The sequence below is a fragment of the Balaenoptera physalus genome, assembly GCF_965194825.1.
Source record: "Balaenoptera physalus genome assembly, chromosome: 17".
In the NCBI taxonomy this organism is placed as follows: Eukaryota; Metazoa; Chordata; class Mammalia; order Artiodactyla; family Balaenopteridae; genus Balaenoptera; species Balaenoptera physalus.
Genome location: NC_138895.1, coordinates 18,019,050 through 18,038,541, shown reverse-complemented (window position 1 = coordinate 18,038,541; position 19,492 = coordinate 18,019,050). Strand labels below are relative to the sequence as shown.

The 19,492-nt window shown below is 41.9% G+C and overlaps 1 protein-coding gene across 6 annotated transcripts in view; it reads left to right on the top strand.

Annotated features, from left to right (window-relative positions):
* LOC309646368 (uncharacterized protein C8orf89) overlaps positions 1-19,492 on the top strand; it is a 117,831-nt gene that overhangs the window by 70,570 nt on the left and 27,769 nt on the right. Inside the window, exon 8 of one of the 6 annotated variants that reach the window (XM_082432638.1) lies at positions 5,507-10,828. The exons of 4 other annotated variants lie outside the window; for them this stretch is intronic. The gene's annotated coding sequence lies outside the window, so the exon portion shown is untranslated. Of the gene's footprint in view, positions 1-5,502; positions 10,829-19,492 lie in introns of those variants that run through there. One more of the 6 variants, XM_082432637.1, reaches the window with a different exon arrangement.

The following is a 19,492-nucleotide window of genomic DNA, read 5'->3' as shown; positions in this document are numbered from 1 at the left end:
GTCATTGTAGAGCAGTCACCCAACGTTCATAGTTCCAGTTTCCCTTCCTGTAAGATGAAGCCATTACAATAGACCCAGAATAGACCAAGAATAGAAACATTAGTGCATACTAAATGTCCGGCAATTTGTGATTAAACGTCCTATCTTTACCCTCCAAATGCTACCTGCACTTTTGTATTAATATTTATTAACTTTACATTAAAATGAAACACAAATATTTCTTTATATTAACTCATTTCTAATTATATAAATCTACTTAAAAGGTAGTTGTATATCTTACCATGCAAGGACAGCTACCCCACTTCCCATAAATAGAAAGTAAATACTATGAAAAGAAAACTAAGGTATTAAATTCTAGCTGGTGACTGTTGCTTGCCAAAGACTGAGCCCGAGAGGCTTGCGCTCTCTTTATTAAAAAGGGAGATTAGCAAGTGTTAGAAAAGTCTTAAAGATATATTAATCCCAAATTGATACTTTCTCTTTGACATAATCATGAGGGTTGAAAGAAAATTGAAAGACTGGCTTACTCTTTTGTAAGAAAACTTTCGATTTGGAAATAATTTCAAACTTATAAAAAAAGGTGTAAGAATTGTACAAAAGAACTCCAGTGGAGCTTTTATCCACATTTACCAGCTTTGAATATTGGCCACATTTACCCTCTCTATATACGCTTATAATATTTTTTTTTCAGCCACTGAGTAGGTTGTATCAACCATGCCCTTTCTACTTCATTATGTATTTCCCTGAGGGAAATTCATAATATAATGAATCACTGAGGGAGGGAAGAAGAAGGATAGTCTCTGTTATAATCACAGTAAAATAATCACATGCAGGAAACTTAACATGGCTGCAATTTTTCTATCAAACTGCAGGCTATAATTCGATTTTGTCAATTGACCCAGTAATGACATTTATAGCATTTTTTCCCCCAGTATAGGCACCGGTTCAGATCACGTACTGCATTTAGTGGTCATTTCTCTTTACTCTTCTTTAATCTGGAACAGTTCCTCAGCCTTTCTTTGCATTTCATGACACTGACATTCTTGAAGAATGCAGGCTAGTGACTTTGTAGACTGACCCTTAATTCCTGGTTGTCTGATGCTTCCTCTTATTAGATTTGGGAAAGATGGGCAGAATTCTGATTCCGTGCTAGTTAATTCCATGTCCATGTTCCTGTGAAACTGTCTCTTGTATCCCAGTGAGAGGCACCCACACTGACACTGACTGAGACTGAAAGAGATCACTTCTGTGGTTCCTTTTAGTACCTTTTAGTTTATATTTCTGAAGAAAGCCAGACACTGGTTTTGACCAAGTCACATGATCTATAATGAATCACATCATCTGCAGTATTTCATGTTGTTTCTGGTGCTACCAGATGTTGAATAGACAGTCAAAAATCTAAAGAGAAGTTCTTCATACCTTTGTCTCTGACAAGAGTTGGTAATGCCTTTTATTTGAGAGTCAGGCATGGCTGGGGAGAGAGGGTAAAGAGAAGAAAGGATACATGAATTATATGTAGAGTGGATGGTTGTAGCAGTAATTTCTGCTCAATGTGACCTCCACTGTGAACAGAAACGGAAAATAAACAATGGGAGAGAAATGGCCCCTGGTGAGGAGCTATTTGGGTCAGAGTGTAAGTCTTATGGAAGCACTTAATGGAAGCAGGCAGCAGGTGGTAGCCAAGAGTATGATTCAAGCCTGCTGCCCCTTCTGCTATACGAAGTATCTAATGTTTAGAGACAAGAAAACCAATTCAAAGTAGCACAGGTAAAAATAATTTATCAGCTCACTTACTAAGCCTTAGGAATGGCTAGATCCAGGGGCTCAAATGATATCATCAGGAGTGTCTTTCGGCTCTGCTTTTTTCTGTTACTTTCTTACTCCATTTGGATAGAAAAGTGACCCCAACTAACTTGCATATTAGTCCTCCAAAGTGGACTCTGAATGACCTTGCTTGAGTCAAAAGTCCACCACTGGACCCATTATTGTGTTTAGGAAGATGGGGTATTCTGATTGGCCCAGGCTGTATCACATACCTCCCATTCACTGAGGGAGGAGTCAAGGCATGTGATTGACAGTACCTTCAAGGGCAGAAGAGGCAGTTTCCCCCAAGGAAAAGATGTTATCCAGGGGGCTTCCCTGGTGGCACAGTGGTTAAGAATCCGCCTGCCAATGCAAGAGACACGGGTTCAAGCCCTGGCCCCAGAAGATCCCACATGCCACGGAGCAACTAAGCCCGTGCTCCACAGCTACTGAGCCTGAGCCCTAGAGGCTACAAGCCACAAATACTGAGCCCACGTGCCACGACTACTGAAGCCTGCACGCCTAGAGCCCGTGCTCCGCAACAAGAGAAGCCACGACAATGAGAAGCTCGCACACCGCATCGAAGAGTAGCCCCGCTCACGGCAACTAGAGAAAGCCCGCACGCAGCAATGAAGACCCAACACAGCCATAAATAAATAAATTTATTATTTTTTTAAAAGATGTTATTCAAGAAAAAAATTAACAAATGTTCAGTACAAAGTTATGATGCAGTATAGAGGATGATTTAGTGAGCTCTCTGATGTTGTATGAAGAAGAACTGATGCAATGCAGTAGCTAAGATCCCAGGCTTTGGGTCTGAACCCTTACTGTACCATTCACTAGTTCTATGGGCCATAGACAAATTCTCTCTGAACCCTAGTTTCTTCATTTGCAAAATGGAGAAAACATTTACCAGAATATCAGGGTTCTTAGTTGCAAACAAGAATTCTCTCAACCTAGTTTAAGCAGAAAGAGATTTATCAAGAGATAGTAGATGGCCCATAGGACCCCAGAGGATCTAGAGAAATGGGCTCCAGGGTACATTTCCAGGAGTCCCTCCCAGAATAATGCTCCCTCATGGACTTGATCGAGGCATTGCTACCTCTACCCTACCATTCTAGTTGCAGTGGTGTGGAAATACTGTCTACCCCAGAAACATACTGCTTCCATGGGCAACTGTGTTGGCAAAGCAGAAGGCCCCCTGCCACACCTGTTTCTCTGCTCAGCTCACTCCTGAATCAAACTCTCTCAGGGGTGTGTCAGATCCCTGGGACCGTGTTTACACGCACGGTGGCTCTATGGTGCGTGACCTGGGCAAGTTCGTGCACAGGGCTCCCCTCTCAGAAGCGGCCCATGCTTGGTTTAATGGTCTGCTGCTGCTGCTGTCTTGAAATTCTGAATAATCTTATCTTTGAACTTGGTTTTGTATGTGACGTCTGCTGGGGCGATGGAGCACGTGCGAGTGCAGAGGAGATGCACTGGGCGGCAGCATATGCACACATGGGCTCAGGCAGGAGGGAAGTGTGTACCCTGAGCAGTTGGCTTGGATGCCCAGTGTCTGTGGCCTCACCTGGGGACAGTCCTGGGTACTGTGAAATTCCCCGGTGGGAGCCGGGCAGGGACCTGGGCCCAGATTGGTGGTGGTGATGGCAACAGCGACAGTAAAAGAAGCAGCAACTGTGGTGGCAGTGGCCGCTCCCTGGGAGAAGGAGGGGGCTCCATGTGGAGTAGGGCAGGGATTATGGTGGGAAACCAGGCGGGCTGTGCATTCTTGCAGCATCTATACAAATATTTATACAGTGAATCGAATCGAATCTAGATTCTCCAGCCTGAGAGCCAGGATGGGAACTGCTAGTGCTTATTAAGTTTTTTCAAAATAAAAGCTATGTACACATAGACATTGCAATAAAGCATATTAGGAAATCATTGGAATTCTTCAAAGAATTTAGAATCTGGTTTTTAAACCTGCTGCAACATTGCAAAGCAAATTGCCACAGGGTTAGAGAGGAAAGTTAAAAATGTTTAAGATTGCCATATTTGATGGAAAAGAAAATTCTTTTCATATGAAGCTTTGGATGAACCAATTATTAACAAGGAAGATAATTTTATGATTAATTTTTCTCTGTATTTGAAGATACCGTGACAGAATGTATAAACAGGTGTGTTTTGAATTATGCACAAATCATGGGACCACTTTTGGTTTCCTGTATGACCTCAACAAGTTATAGGAATTGTCAGAGGAAACATCAAAATGTCATTGTATAAATTTGCATTTAAAATTAATTTCAGACTTACACAAAACTGATTTGTATGAGGAGTTAAATCTTTTTAGAAAATTCGTTCTGCAAGAATCGTCAACTCTAGATGTACTAAAATTTGTATTTCAAAATAATTTATCAAAAATTTATCCCAGTGTTGTCAGAGACTACAAAATACTCTTAACAACGCCAATAGCAGTGGCATCAGAAAAGTCCTTCTCAAAATTAAAAATTATGAAAAGTTATATGTGATCTTACATTTGCTAAGAGCAACTGACTTCATTTTGATTATATTGATTGAAATCATGTTGTTAAAAGCATAAATTCTGAGAATCTAATAGGTGAATTTTTAGAAAAACAAGTTAGAAAAATCTTAAGATCAGTCAAGATATTACATTAATAAAGTATTTTCCTTATAATATTATTTAAAATTATGGCACAATTTTTTTTGCAATTTATAAATTTATGTAGGTATTAATGTATCACTATTACCCCACAGTACATTTTATGAGTAATAAAATATTTTTAAAGAAAAATGAATTATATTTTAGTGCCTTGAACTGTACCGTTTACTCCTACTTTTTAAATAAAGGACCACACATTTTCCGTTTTCACTGTACCCCACAAATAATGTAGTTGGCTCTGGTTACATGTCTATACTATAGGTATGAGTGAAGCTGGAAAGTATAGTTTTGGGGGGTTCCTAGCTTGAGAAGGAGGGCTTCATAACGCAAGAAACCAGCTAATCAGGAATGACACAATATCAGCCCCCCACCCACCTTACTGGCTGCCAAACCACTAACTATATTTATTTTCTCTCTTGGTTTGGATGACCCCAGCAGAGTCTGAAAGAGGATTAGATCACAGCATTAATCCTGCCGTTCTAAGGAAGGTTCAGCAAATCCCAAAGGCTAGGGTGGTGCATCAAACCAAAACTGGCTATCTTCTAGCTCTGTGAGAGGTGGTTTCCCTAACTATACATGGCCCCCTGGCTCCAACTCAATGCCTCTGGGCACCTGCCTGCCTCCCAGAAGTTATTTTTGTTCTTTGGTGCTTTCCTAATGCTGTTTAATGCACAGAATAGATAAACAGCAAGTATTTACCTTTCTCAAAGATAGGTCTCAGGAAACTCTTATTGATCTAAAAAGGTTAGTCATTTAGTCTCACACCATTTTTATGTTCACTGAATAACTAGGTATTCCTAGAATTCGCCTCCACAAATATCCTGAAAGGAGAGGAAGAGGAACAAGTTGTTCTGGATTGAGGAATGAACTTGAACCTGTAAATCAGGAAGCTCCCCTCCAAGACTTGGCAAAGATGCATTCACTGTCAGTGTTTGGGTCTTGCTTTTTTATGCCCCAAAGGACACGATGAATACTTTGTGTGTGTGGATGGCCAGTTTCCTAAAATTAACCTCTTTGTGTTTCATTCCTGCCCAAAGATAGACCATCAAGCTCCCTGGGGAAGCCTGGTGGCTACAAAAGGAAGACTGACCAGTCTTACACACCTGGAAAGAGACCATCGAGGCACCATTTGTTAGTGTCTTAGAGATGGCTGAGACCAGTTTCTTCAGTTTAGAGAGAAGAATCCTTGTTGGTTGTTTGGAGGCAGAGTTGAGGTCTCCAGAGCCCAGGGCTCACCTGCTTCTCCTCCACACTGCTCCCCTCAGCCAACACCAGAGAAACACGTGTCCAAGGGCAGCCATCTAACGGGCTTAGAGCACCCATTCATCCTAATACGTGGTGACTTCCTAGCCCAGAGCTTTCACAGCAGGGAACATAAAGAAGGAAAGCTCAAGACCTGAACACAGCTGCTCAGATTTGCAACTGGAATTTTGGGGTGAGGTGGAACAGGGGTAGGGGTCAGAAACTTGCTTCAGGCTAGGATTGGGAAGGAAGGAAAGTGAGTAGTGTGCATGTCATTTTTATGCACAAGGGGAAAAGAAAAAGCATCTGACTTTAGCATCCCAAGAAATCTGTGTATGTGTATGTACGTGAGTGTGTGTGTATGTGTAGCATACAGTTTAAGAGTGACAGTTGTGGGATCACACTGCTGGAAGAACTCCCAGCTCCATCACTTATTGGTTGAGCCCTCTGGGCAAATCAAATCATGCCATCTCTCTAGGCTCCAGATTCCTTAGTTATAAAGTGGGAGAATTTTAGTAGCTACGGCATAGGGACATTGTGAGGATTAAATGAGATTATCTATGCAAAGCACTTGGAACTGTGCGTAGCTGTTGGTAAATGCCCCATCAAGGTGTGCTGTTATCACATCAGACAGAAGCTGTGACCCATACTTTTCAAGCTGTTGGTTTTCTGGGATACCTGCCCACCAGGCATGCTCACCTGATGTACATGGAGCTAACACCCTCCCATCCAGATTGTATGCTAGCACTTTTGTGCTTAGAAAGGGACCAGCCCATCTAATAGGTCCCTTCCTTCATGGGGCAATGCCTGTTCGCCTCACCTCCACCTCAAACGTGCCACTGACTGGGGCACTAACATGGTCAGACGTTTACCAACCACAACCTCTATCCCCATCCCTAAATGAAAGTATAGTCTCTTTCCCTCCATAAGGACTCTTTTTTTAAAAAAAAATTATGTTATTGAAGTATAGTTGATTAATAAAGACTCTTATGTCTGAATTTTCCTATGAAATACGTGAGATCTTAGAACTTGTTCCTTGTAGTAGATTTTTCAAAATAAAAAAATACCTTTTGTACAACTAGAACAAGATCACTTCATTAAATAGAAGATTTTTATCCATCCATAGTATACGGAAACCAACCTTGCTCTTTGATTCTTCTTTCAAATCACTTTATCAGCCTCCTGAATTTCCTGGCCTTAGTGCTCTGGTAACTATAGCTATTGAAACGTCTTTACCAATCCAGGCTGTTCTGAACTGACTGGGCACCCAGAGTCCAGCCCTTCTGAGGCTCCAGATGGAGGTGGAACAGCAGAGGGTCAGAAGCTCTGGGGCTCTATGGCTGCAGGGAAAATTCTAGCCCAACACAAGAGTCGACCTAATCAGTAAAACAAGAAGCCCTGAAGGGACAAAGGCCATATTGAAAGATGGGCGAGAACTTCCTGGTGTCTGGAGAAGCTATATACTCTCATCAGGGGCTGAGGCAGCAGGAAACTCTGTCCGGCTGTAGTGCACAATGAAGAGCTTCTCTTCACTGCCTGGACTGAGGCAATGGAGGCCAACCAGGGGCGACCCTGTATTCAGGCAGCCCCCAGAGGGTCCACATCTCTGGTCCTGAAGAACACTTGCCTCCACCTGACCATTGCTTTTGGTAGGACAACAACACTGGGGAGACTGCATGTCCTCAGTAGTCTCTGGGCTCAGGGCGAGTTTTTCGTAGGTCTACAAACAAGGGTAGAGTAGGGTTTGGGTTCATCATGGTGGCTGGAGCCTGCCCTTATAGTGTGATGTGGCTTCCTCTGGCATGGCTGGCCTGGTCCCAGTTTAAGTGACCCTGGCTGTAGATTTGGGACATTCTGAGCAGATAATTTTGTAGTATTGTTGCCTAACTTCTTAGCAGATCGGTCCCTCACTCACCCACACACAAATCCCAACACCTGCTCAACTATGAGCCAGACCTGTACAGAACAACAGGAAGACAGAGAGGAGACAGGGCCTGTCTTCACACAGTTGGGTCAACTGGTGAGAAATCTTAAGTGGTTGGGGAAATGTGATGGTTACTTTTATATGTCAACTTGGCTAGGCTACAGTGTTCAGGTATTTGGTCAAATATTATTCTACAATAGATATTTCTGTGAAGGTATTTTTTAGATGAAATTGACATTTAGACCAGTAGACTTTGAGTAAAGCAGATTACCCTCCATCATGTGGGTGGGCCTCATCCAATCAGTTGACGGCCTTAATAGAAAAAGACTGACCTCTGATTAAGATGGAATTCTGCCAGCAGATAGCCTTGGATTGAACTGTAGTGTCAACTCTTTCCTGGGTTTCCTGCAAATCTTGGACTTGCCAGCCTTCACAATCACATGAGCCAATTCCTTAAAATCAATCTCTCTCTCTCTCTCTCTATATATATATATGTATATAAATGTATATGTATAATTCTATTTTTTCTATTTCTCTGGAGAACCATGAATAATACAGAAATCTGGTCTCTGTTTTATTGCCCTCTTGGTGAATTTTGCATTTTATTAAACAATTTTTATTGGGTTTTTTTTATGATAAAATGCACACTGTATTGAAAATACAAATAGTTCCAAGATGGCCACTGTAAACATCTTGCTGAGAGCCCCTCTCTTTTTTGCTATGCATGTGTTGAGGGGTATACCCAACAAAATTGGGATCGTGAGTCTTTATCCTGTCTTCTTTTTTTTAAAATAGCATTAATTGTAAGCACTTTAAAAACGTCATTATAAAATACATGGAAAGCTGTTTAGGGGCTGCCCACTAGTCTGTTTTTGTTGGAAATTTCAGTTGTTTCCTATTTTCTGTCATTATAAATAGCTCTGCAAGGAAAGTTTTTGTTCATAAATCTATGTCTGCCTCTCTGACTGTTTCCTTAGGGAAGATTCCTGGAAGGGGAATCACTCAGAACTCTGGCCTCATAAATAAGAGAATTATGAAAAATGGAAGGAGAAAATGCAATAAATTAAATGAATTGGGTTGCTTGACTCATTCTAACTGAGAAAATAAGAAACACCTGACCTCCTCCAGGGCTGAACTCATGGTCATGGACGTTACTTAGGGAAGCCATGAGGCATGGTAGAAACAGAACTGGATTAGGAGCCAGGTCTGTGCCCACTTTGTTTCTCTCCATAGCCAAGAGCTCCTGGGCAAACCTCTGACATGTTCTGCTCCCAGTTTTTCATGTAAAGTGGGGATATAGTAACTGCCCTGCCTACTTCCCAAGAGTTTGTGAAGGGCCACTGACGGAATGTGTGTGAATGGCTCCCACCCACCTTTCTTCTAGAGCACTGCTTCTTCTGTGAAGTCGGCTTCAACTTTCCCAGGATAAGTCAGTAGCCTCTAGTCTAATGCTTTCTCCAAGCTCTTTACTAGCATATGTAATCTTGAATAACTATGATTTGTTTGCACTTCTGTTCCTCCAGCTGAGTCCGAGTCTTACTCACCTTTTCTCCCCACTGGCGCTCAATAGAGTGCAAGGCATTCAGGAGATGCCCAATTCATGTCTCCTAAAAGAAATTGTAAACTTCTAAATGAACATGATATCATCCATCAGCATTTATTAAGCACCAATGACATGTCTGAACTCAAGGCGCTCACATTACAGTAGAACAAATATTTTTAAATTTCACGTGGCATTTGCTAAGTGCCCAATTGGCTATACAGACGCAAAAATGCATAAAGCATAAATGTAACTTATTTTTAAATAGAACTTTTGAGTGCTTCTACATCATTTCACTTGACCTTCTCAATAGCTCTGTGGGGAAGGAAGGGGAGCCGTCCGTATTGTTACCTACATTTGTTAAGTGAGGAAATAAGGGGCTTCCCTAGTGGCGCAGTGGTTAAGAATCCGCATGCCAATGCAGGGGACACACTGAATCCAGGGTTCGAGCCCTGGTCCGGGAAGATCTCACATGCCGCGGAGCAAATGAGCCCGTGTGCCACAACTACTGAGCCTGCACTCTAGAGCCCGCGAGCCACAACTACTGAGCCCGCGTGCCACAGCTACTGAGCCTGTGCGCCTAGAGCCGGTGCTCCGCAACAAGAGAAGCCACCACAATGAGAAGCCCTCACACAGCAACAAAGAGTAGCCCCCATTCGCTACAACTAGAGAAAGCCCGAGCGCAGCAACGAAGACCCAGTGGAGCCAAAAATAAATTATAAATAAAATAAATATTTTTTAAAAAATCTTATAAAAAAAAAAAAGTGAGGAAATAAGACAGATGATTTTCCCAAGTTCAAAGCCAGTGGTGGATCCAGAACTTGAACACATGTTCTGCCCCCAGAGCCCATGGTGCTCTGATTTGCATTTAGCATTTATCTGATTTGGCATTTATCCAATGCTGCCTCTCTTAGAGATTATAGAAATCTGGTGAAATGTGGCAGAGACAGAAAGAGGTTGAGTGTAAAGTTCTGAAAAATTATTGGTAAGTAAAAATGAACAGAAAGGAGTAGTAGCTGCTGTAGGTGTTGTTTAAACATAAGAGATCCTGAGAGCTATGAAGTAAATGGGGCATGAATTACCCCTCGAGATAAACAGTGTCTAGTGGGAGGGACGTGCAAAACCACTCTCATAGATTTAAGATTTTACTATAAATGAAATAAGGGGGAGGGGAATAAAGGACACATCTTTGGCAACCCTTCCTCCTTGTCACTATTTTTGGTTCCCTGTCTGAAGAAAGTTTTCAAGATTTCCTTGTAAGGACAAAAGAAAAAAATCATGCCGTGACCTCAGGACCTGAGTAGAAACAACCATGAGTGAATATTCCTCTTCTCCAGCAGTTGGAAAGAATTGGTTGCAGATTGTAAAATCTTCCCAGCCACCCACAAAGGGCATAAACTGACGAAATCACTTCAACAATCTCAAAAAGTGGTCTCTTGGAATCATCAACCTCTCCATTTCAGATACGGAAAGCCCCCTGGGATTTGCATAAAGGGCACTCCCTATGAAGGAGTCAGACTTTCTTCCTTAAGTAGGCATTGGATCCGAGCCCTTAGGAGAGATGTTTGGTTATATGCATTTGGTTCTCATAAACTTTCATTTATGGAATTTCTTCTAGTTGCTGGAAAGAAAGAATAAAGAGAATATCTCGCTCCCATGTATTCGGAGATGGGTTCTATTGTGTGAACAAGTTGCTGAGCAATAGGAATAAAGGGTAATTCTTCTCCCACAAAGGAGTGTTGAGCTAACCCAGCTCATTTATTTATTAAACACACACTTAATGTTTATTGCGTGCCAGGTAGGCACTTGACAAATACTAACTCATTTCAAACTCCTAACAACCCTCTGAGGGAAGTATTGTTTTACTCGTGAGGAAACTGAGGCACACAAAGTTTAATCAACTGGCCCAAGGTCAAAGAGCTTGTCAGTGGACCCAGGGCCATGCCCTGGACTACCATGAACGCTCGCATCTTCCGGGAATAATGTCTATTTGAAGATAGAAGAACTTGGGAGCACAGGTTATAGTAAGATATTTATGAGATTCAGTGCCCTGTATAGTTCTCCACTAAAAAGAAAACTCCATTTCCCTCTCTCCTGCTACTACTTCTGATGCCAAACGTGGGTTTGAAAATTCCAACCCTCTAATCAGGTGGTTGGTTGCCCTGGAAACCAGCCCTCCACCCACCTCCCCTCTCCTTTGGGCCTTTCCGAAAGTCACCTCATTAACATAAACTGGGGTGTGGTGGAAAGCGGCTAATGAATAACAAAAGATGCTCCTTTCACCTTTATTAGTCTGGAGCTGTTTCAGGAGCCAGGGATGAAGAACAAAATATATACTTCTTATTATATCACAATATCACAATGGCAGAGTATTCAATTAATGGTTTTCTGAAGGAAGGAAGGAAAGAAGGAAGGAAAGGAGGGTGGGAGGGAGGGAGGAAAAAAGGAAGGAATGAAGGAAGAAAAAGAAAGTAGAAAGGGAGGGAGGGCAGGCAGGTGGCAAGATCATTATATACCAGGAAGAGAATGCTGGTTTGGGCATTTTCTCAAAACAAACAAACAAACAAACACGGTGCTACTGAAGATGAAGCTATATCTGATCCTCAGTTTCCTCATTTCTTTCGTGAGGATTATCACAGCTAACTGCATTTGTTTGTTTGTTTATAAATATCCATCAAGTCCAATAATGCCTGTGGAAGTACTTTAAAAAACAGACTGATATGTACATGAAGTACTTTTTTAATTATTATGATCAAACCAGCTCACTTGTTTCTGTTTTCAATTTTTCCTTACGCCACCCTTCATTTGACTTTGGGGTGAAAAAAAAAAAAAAGAAGACTCAAGAATCAAAAATTCTCATGTTCTCCAGAGGTCATTAAAACTAGCTACTAATCTTTTCCCCTTTGGCTGAACATTCTAAATATGACACCACTTCCCCAAATGCAAAACATTCATTATTGTAATGATACCTTTATAAAGGAAACACTCTCTGAATGACATTAGTCCAAAATCTTAAAGTACTTGAAAATCTTCAAGGCTTGAAAATGTTTTACTGGCTTGCAAACGCTCAGACCTTCTGTTTATCATGAAAATAGGGATGATACATCTTATGGTTATCTGTTATCTACAGCAGCAGAGTTTTACCTACACGAAGCTTCATTCTTCTACGCCCCTTCCATACTAGTCAGTTCTCACTTAATCATGGACTCATCCCCTTTGAGGTGTTGACTGTCTCTTTCCTCTTCCTGGGAGGGTTTCAACTGCAGACATTAAGGCCACATCACAGGAGGGCTAGGACTGGAGCAGGAATTGCCTGGATCTCTGAAAGAATATAAGCTCTCTCTGTGTTCAAAGTCAAGTGTAACTTTTGAGCTTATCTCTTTTTCTGTGTTTCACCCACATTTCTGTTCTGTTCCCTCAGTGTGGATAATTGAGATTTAGCCACATTTTAAATTCCTCTTCCCCCATTCATTCCAACCAGAATTCCACCCCTACAACTTCATTGAAACTGCTCTCAGTTGCCCAAGTCACTGAACATATTTTAGATCCTGGGAATACAGAGACAAACAACCAGGCCCTGCCCTTGAAGATCTTGTTGACCCTGAATTAGAGACACAGGTAAACAAACAGTGTTAAGACATAATAAAGGCTTGGGCAGGTGTTTGGGAGCACAGAGTGCATCTACTGACCTGTCTGTAGTGTTTGAGATGGGTGGGCAAGTTCTCTTGACATTTTCACTTCTTTTGGTTTCTAGAATAATGCCCCTTGGTTTTCCCTCTCTCTGGTCATTCCCAGTCCATCTCTTTTCATAGTTTCACTTCCTCTATTCATTCTGTACACGTTGGTAGCATTCAGGTGTCCAGACCAAGGCTCCCATTCTTAGTCCCCAGGCTCTCTTAGGACAATCGTATCCATAGTTCTGACCTCATGTGTCCCAATAAGTTGGTGACATCCACATTTCTATTTTCCAATGTGTACCTCTCTCCTTAGCTCCAGATTTAATTGTCTGTGTTCACCTGAATATCAACAGGCATCTCAAACACAACACATCCCAATCTGAACCCAGCATCACGAACCTTCTACTCTTCCTCTGTTTCCAATTTCAGCGAATGGCACCACCACCACCTCACCCCTTCCAGTTAGAAACCTGGGAGTCGTCCTTGGCTCACACAATAACCAAGTCCCACAGGTTCTGCCTCCTTAATGCCACCATCATGGCTCACCTTCACTTTATCTTCCGGACTTGGCGGCAGGCATTTGGGAGAGTCTTCAGGAGCTATGGTCCTGGTGACTGCTTATTTCCAAGGCTGGCCAGCCTGATCAGAAGATATGCTTGTCTTCTACTTGGCTTAAAATCTGACAAGTGCCGTAGGTTGTGGTCAAGGCAAGGGCTTTGGAGTCAGACAGATTGGGGGTTCAGACCTGGATTTGCCACTTATTAGCTGTGTGAAAGGGAGCAATAACACTCATTGGGTTACTGAGGGGGTTCGTTGAGAAAATAAATGTAAAGTGTGCAGCATACAGTAAGAGCCCAATAAATTGCAGCTAATCATATCATAATTCTTACTCCTAAATCCAAGAAATTTATCAAAGACATCTTTAAAATCTACTAATTTCAAAAGAGAACGATGAGGCTAAGTCTTTCCTTTCTACAAAAGAGCGGAGATCTTAGAAAGGCAGCTATTTGTTATTTATTTTTCCTAAGGCCACGTCCAACTGAATAGCCCATCATTCGTGTAACTGGCCATTCATCTAATGGATGTAAACACATAGCAAGATGCCTGCCCACTGGCCCAGGCCTGCTGCGGTCTCAGGTGGTCACTGTAGCACAGATGAGCCGTGCCACACGCCTGCCACACGCCTGCCACACCATCCACAGAATTGGAGTCCTGCTCCGTACAGCTTTCTGAGACCAGCGCTCAGGTGTCTCCTTCACCTGTGCCCCTAATAATTGGGTCATCACCTGGCCATGCTTCTTGGAGAGAAGCAATTTCATTCTGGATCCATGATAACGTAATTAGACAGTGAAAGGGGACCTGCTCTCGGCGGTGTCCTACTCCCCAGCTCTTTAATTTTTTCCTGATATCTGTTCTTAAATGCCCTGTTATTAGCAGCTAAGCCATAAAATGGAAAATAATCTTAATCTTTTCCTTAAGAGGAATGGGGAAAATATTACTGAAGTGGAAAAAAATGATAGAGGAATGACTTCAAATTGCTTCCAATGTTTGGGAAATTCCAGCCAGGGCAGAGTAGAAGGTATTTGTATTATTTTTTACATTTAAAAAGTTTAAAAATAAAGTCTGTAACATTTTGAAAGAAATTTCTATGCAGAGACTATAAAGACTGGACCTCCACTAATGTTTTTTAGAAACCTGAATCCATAACAGTGTGTGGTGGGAAAAAGGGATAACATGGAGACTTCCCTGGTGGCGCAGTAGTTAAGAATCTGCCTGCCGGTGCAGGGGACATGGGTTCGAGCCCTGGTCCAGGAAGATCCCACATGCCGTGGAGCAACTAAGCCCGCGAGCCACAGCTACTGAGCCCATGCACCGCAACTACCGAGCCCACACGCCGCAACTACTGAGCCCGCGTGCTGCAACTACTGAAGCCCGCGAGCCTAGAGCCCATGCTTCACAGCAAGAGAAGCCACCACACGAAAAAGCCCACACACTGCAACGAAGAGTAACCCCTGCTCACCGCATCTAGAAAAAACCTGCGTGCAGCAACAAAGACCCAATGCAGCCAAAAATATAAATAAATAAAATAAAATAAATTTTTAAAGGGATAATATGTTTGCAAAGATACTAGACTTCTCATGGTGTTTGGGTTTAAGTTAGTTATAAGACTTTCTTATTTTTTTTTATGCATTGCAAAATTGGCATAGAGGAAAACTAGACCCAGGGACCTGAATAATTTTCTCTAGTGAACAAATAATTCCACACAATTTATATAATAATGAGTCAGATTAACAGTTAATTTACCATTTAAGTGAGCAAATTCCAGTCCCTGAAACAAACATGTTCTATAGATTAAATAAACAATTCCCTGTTTTACATGCTTTGAGATTAAAGTTTACATTCCAGAAATTTTGTACTTAAATATTAGGACCATCCTAGACAGAAAAACCCATGAAGAACTTGTGAATATTTCAGGAAACTTCTTGTTTCTTCTTAGGAAATGTAGCAATGGTCATGGCCCATATCATTTAAATATAAATAAGACATTTTCCCTCTGTCTGATTTCTTTGTTCTTTATACTGCTGAGATTATAGGGATGAAAAGTTGTTCAGCCCACCTGTCTATTAATGACTAGTACTTGACATAAGAGGATTTTGCCCCCAAGACATCCAGTTGATGCTAACCTATAATTTCTTCCAGTTTTAACCAAGACAGAATCAAAGTGTTTATGTCTCTATTTTATCATCACTGTGTTTAATCAACTGTTGTATTTGAAAGTGACCTTGTTTTCCACTACAAAAATGATCCTTCCTCCTTTTGTTTCTTCCTTTCTTCTTCCATTTCTCCCTCCCTCCCTTCTTTCTTTCTGTCTTTTCTTCAACAAATATTATTTGAGCACCTAATCTGTCATAATTATAACAGATTAGATGTTGGAGATGAAAGAATCATTCAGACACAGTTTCTCACAGAGGAGGTGAGTACAGTGGAGAAAGCAGATATGCAAAGAGAAAATCATAAAAGAATGTAAGTGCAGTGACTGAGACATATACAAGGAGCACAGACAAAAGCCAAAATAAAGGGGGGTTGAAGATCCATCAGGGACTGCCTTCCAGCAAAGTGAACCTGAGTAGGTGAAGCGGGGTGTGTGTAGGAGAGAAGTGTGCTCAAGGCTTTCTGGTCAGTGAGCCTAGGCCAAGCAAAGACTAGAAGTCTGAAATGAGAGTAAGGTTAGAGAGTAAAACCAGGTCATCATATCTAGAGTGTGAATTGTGAGACAAGCAAGAATAAAATGAAGTTAGGGTATTTGTCAAGTGCCAGATCATGGAGACATTTCTGTGCCATATTAAAGAGCCTGGATTTGATTCAATAAGAAAAGAGAACAGACTTGTGGGATCCAGGATTGAAGGCAGAGAAAGCAATGAAGAGATGATTACACTGGTCCAAGAGAAGTAAGAGAAATTGAGAGCCCAAACTAGAGTGGTGAGGAGGGAATAGAGCCGAGAAATATTTAGAGAGTAAAATTGGCAAGAGTAAATGATTGTTGGACATGAGGGGAAGGAAAGCTGTGGGTGGTATCTAAGATAGCTACCAAGTTTCTAGTTTGTGTGACAGAATAAAAGGTATGCTACAAACTAAGGGCAGGGCGGGGCGGGGCAGGGGAGGCAGATAAGCTGGTTCAGAAAGAAGCAGAGTGAGCTGCATTTTGGACACTTTGAGTTCAAATGTCAGTGGAGTACAGAGTAGAGGTGTCCAGAGGCAGTTGGATGTATAAGTCTGGTGCTTGAGAGAAGGATCTGAAGAGGTAGATTTTTGAGTTATTGGCATGTAATATGTAGTAATTAACACCCTAAAAAAGAATAAAATCACCTGTGACTGCTCTGGGAAATTATGTAGAATAAGAGAAGCAGTCAGCTAAGGAAGAGACCTTAGAAACAGCAACATCTAAAGGATGGCTAGAGGGACTTCCCTGGTGGTCCAGTGGCTAAGGCTCCACACTCCCAGTGCAGGGGGCCCAGGCTCGATCCCTGGTTGGGGAACTAGATCCTGCATGCATGCCACAACTAAGAGTTCACATGCCACAACTAAGAAGTCTGCATGCCTCAACTAAGACCTAAATAAATAAATAAATAAATAAATAATATTTAAAAAGAAATAAATAAAGGATGGCTAGAGCAAAAGAAAGCCCATGAAGAAGACGGGAAATAATGGTAAGAGGAGCATGAAAACAACTGAAGAAGACATCACTGTGAACAGTACGGGAGGGAAATGTCTCAAGGAGAGTGAGAACAAGAGTATTCAATGGAGGAGAGGCCCATAAAGTAATCTGAAAAATGTTCATCAGCTTTGACAGTTAGAACTTCATTGGAGAGAGAGAGAGAGAGAGAAGAGTAGGGGAAGCATTATTTCATTCTTTCTTATGGCTGAGTAATGGCAGAAGTCACACTACAAGGCCTTGAGGGGGAAACAGGAGCCGAAACTTAGAATCAGTGAATGTAGATTACTCTTTCAAGGAGTTTGCATGAGAAAGAGAAGAGAGAGAAATTTGACAGTAACCAGAGGGGAACCTGGAGTTGAAAGAGATGTTATTTTTCTCTGAGTCTGAAAGAATCTTCTTTAGAGGAGGCTGAAGGGGAAAGTCACTAAATAGAGAAAGGTTTAAAAAATTCAGGAGCTAGGCTAAGTTGTTCAATGGAAGCAGACTTTTGAGGAGACAATGGGAAGACATTAAGGATACAGGAGAAGATTTTGGTCTTGAACAACTCTTCCTGACTCTTCATCCTCTGAGACTGGTATAGGTAAGAATGCGTATGGCTGGAGACAAATTGGCAGCCAGGAGAACAAGAGGTTAAAAGAGATTGCCCTTGAAGATCTCTGTTTCCTCAGTGGAGGTCAACAGCTGAGAAAAGAGGGCTTCGTGAAGAAGCCTGTGGAGAGTGGTGAAGGCTAAGGACCATCTTTGAGAAGTTGGGGGAGGGAGCCGACCAAGGGCAAGTGCAACACAACCAGCGTCCGTCCTCAGAGTTGTGTGACTTTTCCCCAGCAGCACCGAGCAGACTGGGTGTAGCCTTAGAAAGAGGAGTTATGACCTGGATCTAGGCTTGGTGGGCACCAGCCCCAGAATTACAGTAAGTCCCCTACGTACGAAGGAGTTCCATTCTGAGAGAGCTTTTGTAAGTCCAATTTTGTTCCTAAGTCCAACAAAGTTAGCCTAGGTACCCAACTAACACAACTGGCTATACACCGCTGCTTTTACACTTGCTTCCAGACATCCTGGGCTTGAAATAAAGATACTATACTACTGTACTCTATACAGTACTGTACAGTAAAGTACACAAAAGCACAGCCACTTGTAGTAAATGAACGCAAGTGACAATGTACGCCAGACATGTGAACTAACTTACGTGATTGAACATGTGAACGCACATTCGCATCTTTGAAAGTTTGCAGCTTGAAGGTTTATATGTAGGGGACTTTCTGTATAGGGATGCTAGGGAAAGAGAGGAGAGAGAGACGCTCACACTTTCAACAATGGGGTCCAGGGACTTCCCTGGCGGTCCAGTGGTTGAGACTCCGCACTGCCACTGTAGGGGGTGCGGGTTGGATCCCTGGTCAAGGAACTAGGATCCTGCATGCCACATGAGGTGGCCCAAAAAAAAACCCCAAAACAAAAAACAAAACAAAACAAAAAAACACAATGGGGTCCAGATGGAGAAGAGAAAGAAGAGATACCAGGAAGGAGTTCATCAACTGGGAGAAAATAGAGGGCAAAGAGACTAGAGATTTTTGAGGTTGAAGAACTGGTGTGGTAGAAATGAGTTTTTGAGAGAGCTACATTGTGCAGAGAGTAGAATGTTGCAGCTTAAGATTTCTGGTATGAAAACAGTTCTAGTTTTGATAATAAGATGGCAGGTGTGGTCCTAGAAATATATAGGTATAGAGATGAAGATCATTAAAGTTAAAGAGATCATTAAACTGAGAAAGTATGGAAATGTCCAGGCAAGGGCATTATATCTGCAATGTACATGTAAGTCTCCCAGGTTCATGAGAGGAGTTGAGTGTAATGGGAATCTGTGAGCCATCTCTGAAGACTTTAATGATGGTAATTACTAATCTTCACTGGGTGCTTATGTGTTTCTAGGCACAGTTCTAAGATCTTTGTATGTACTTATACCCTATGGGATAGGTATTGGGTTGGCCAAAAATTTCATTTGGAAGATGTTACAGAAAAACCCAAATGAACTTTTTGGCCAACCCTATATTAATATTATCCCCATTTTATAGATGAGGAAACTGAAAGATTGAGTTAATTGCTCACATGCACAACCTTAGTAAGTGGTGGAGCCAAGATTTGAACTCAGGCAAGCCAATTCCAAGATCCCACGCATGTAACTAGTAGTATATTATAAGCGATGAGTTGGCATCCAATTCTTTTTCTAGTAATGCTTATATCCATCCCTCTTCCTCATTCTCACTATTACTTCCCTGCTTTGGATTCTAACCACCTCCCACCAGGACCACAGGCAAGCTGCATGCGGGCCCTCCCACTGACTCCTGGCAAATAGCAAAACTGCCACCATGGTCTACCCACATCACTATTCTGTGCCTGGTAAATCTTTCATGACTCCCATTTCCTTACTGGATCA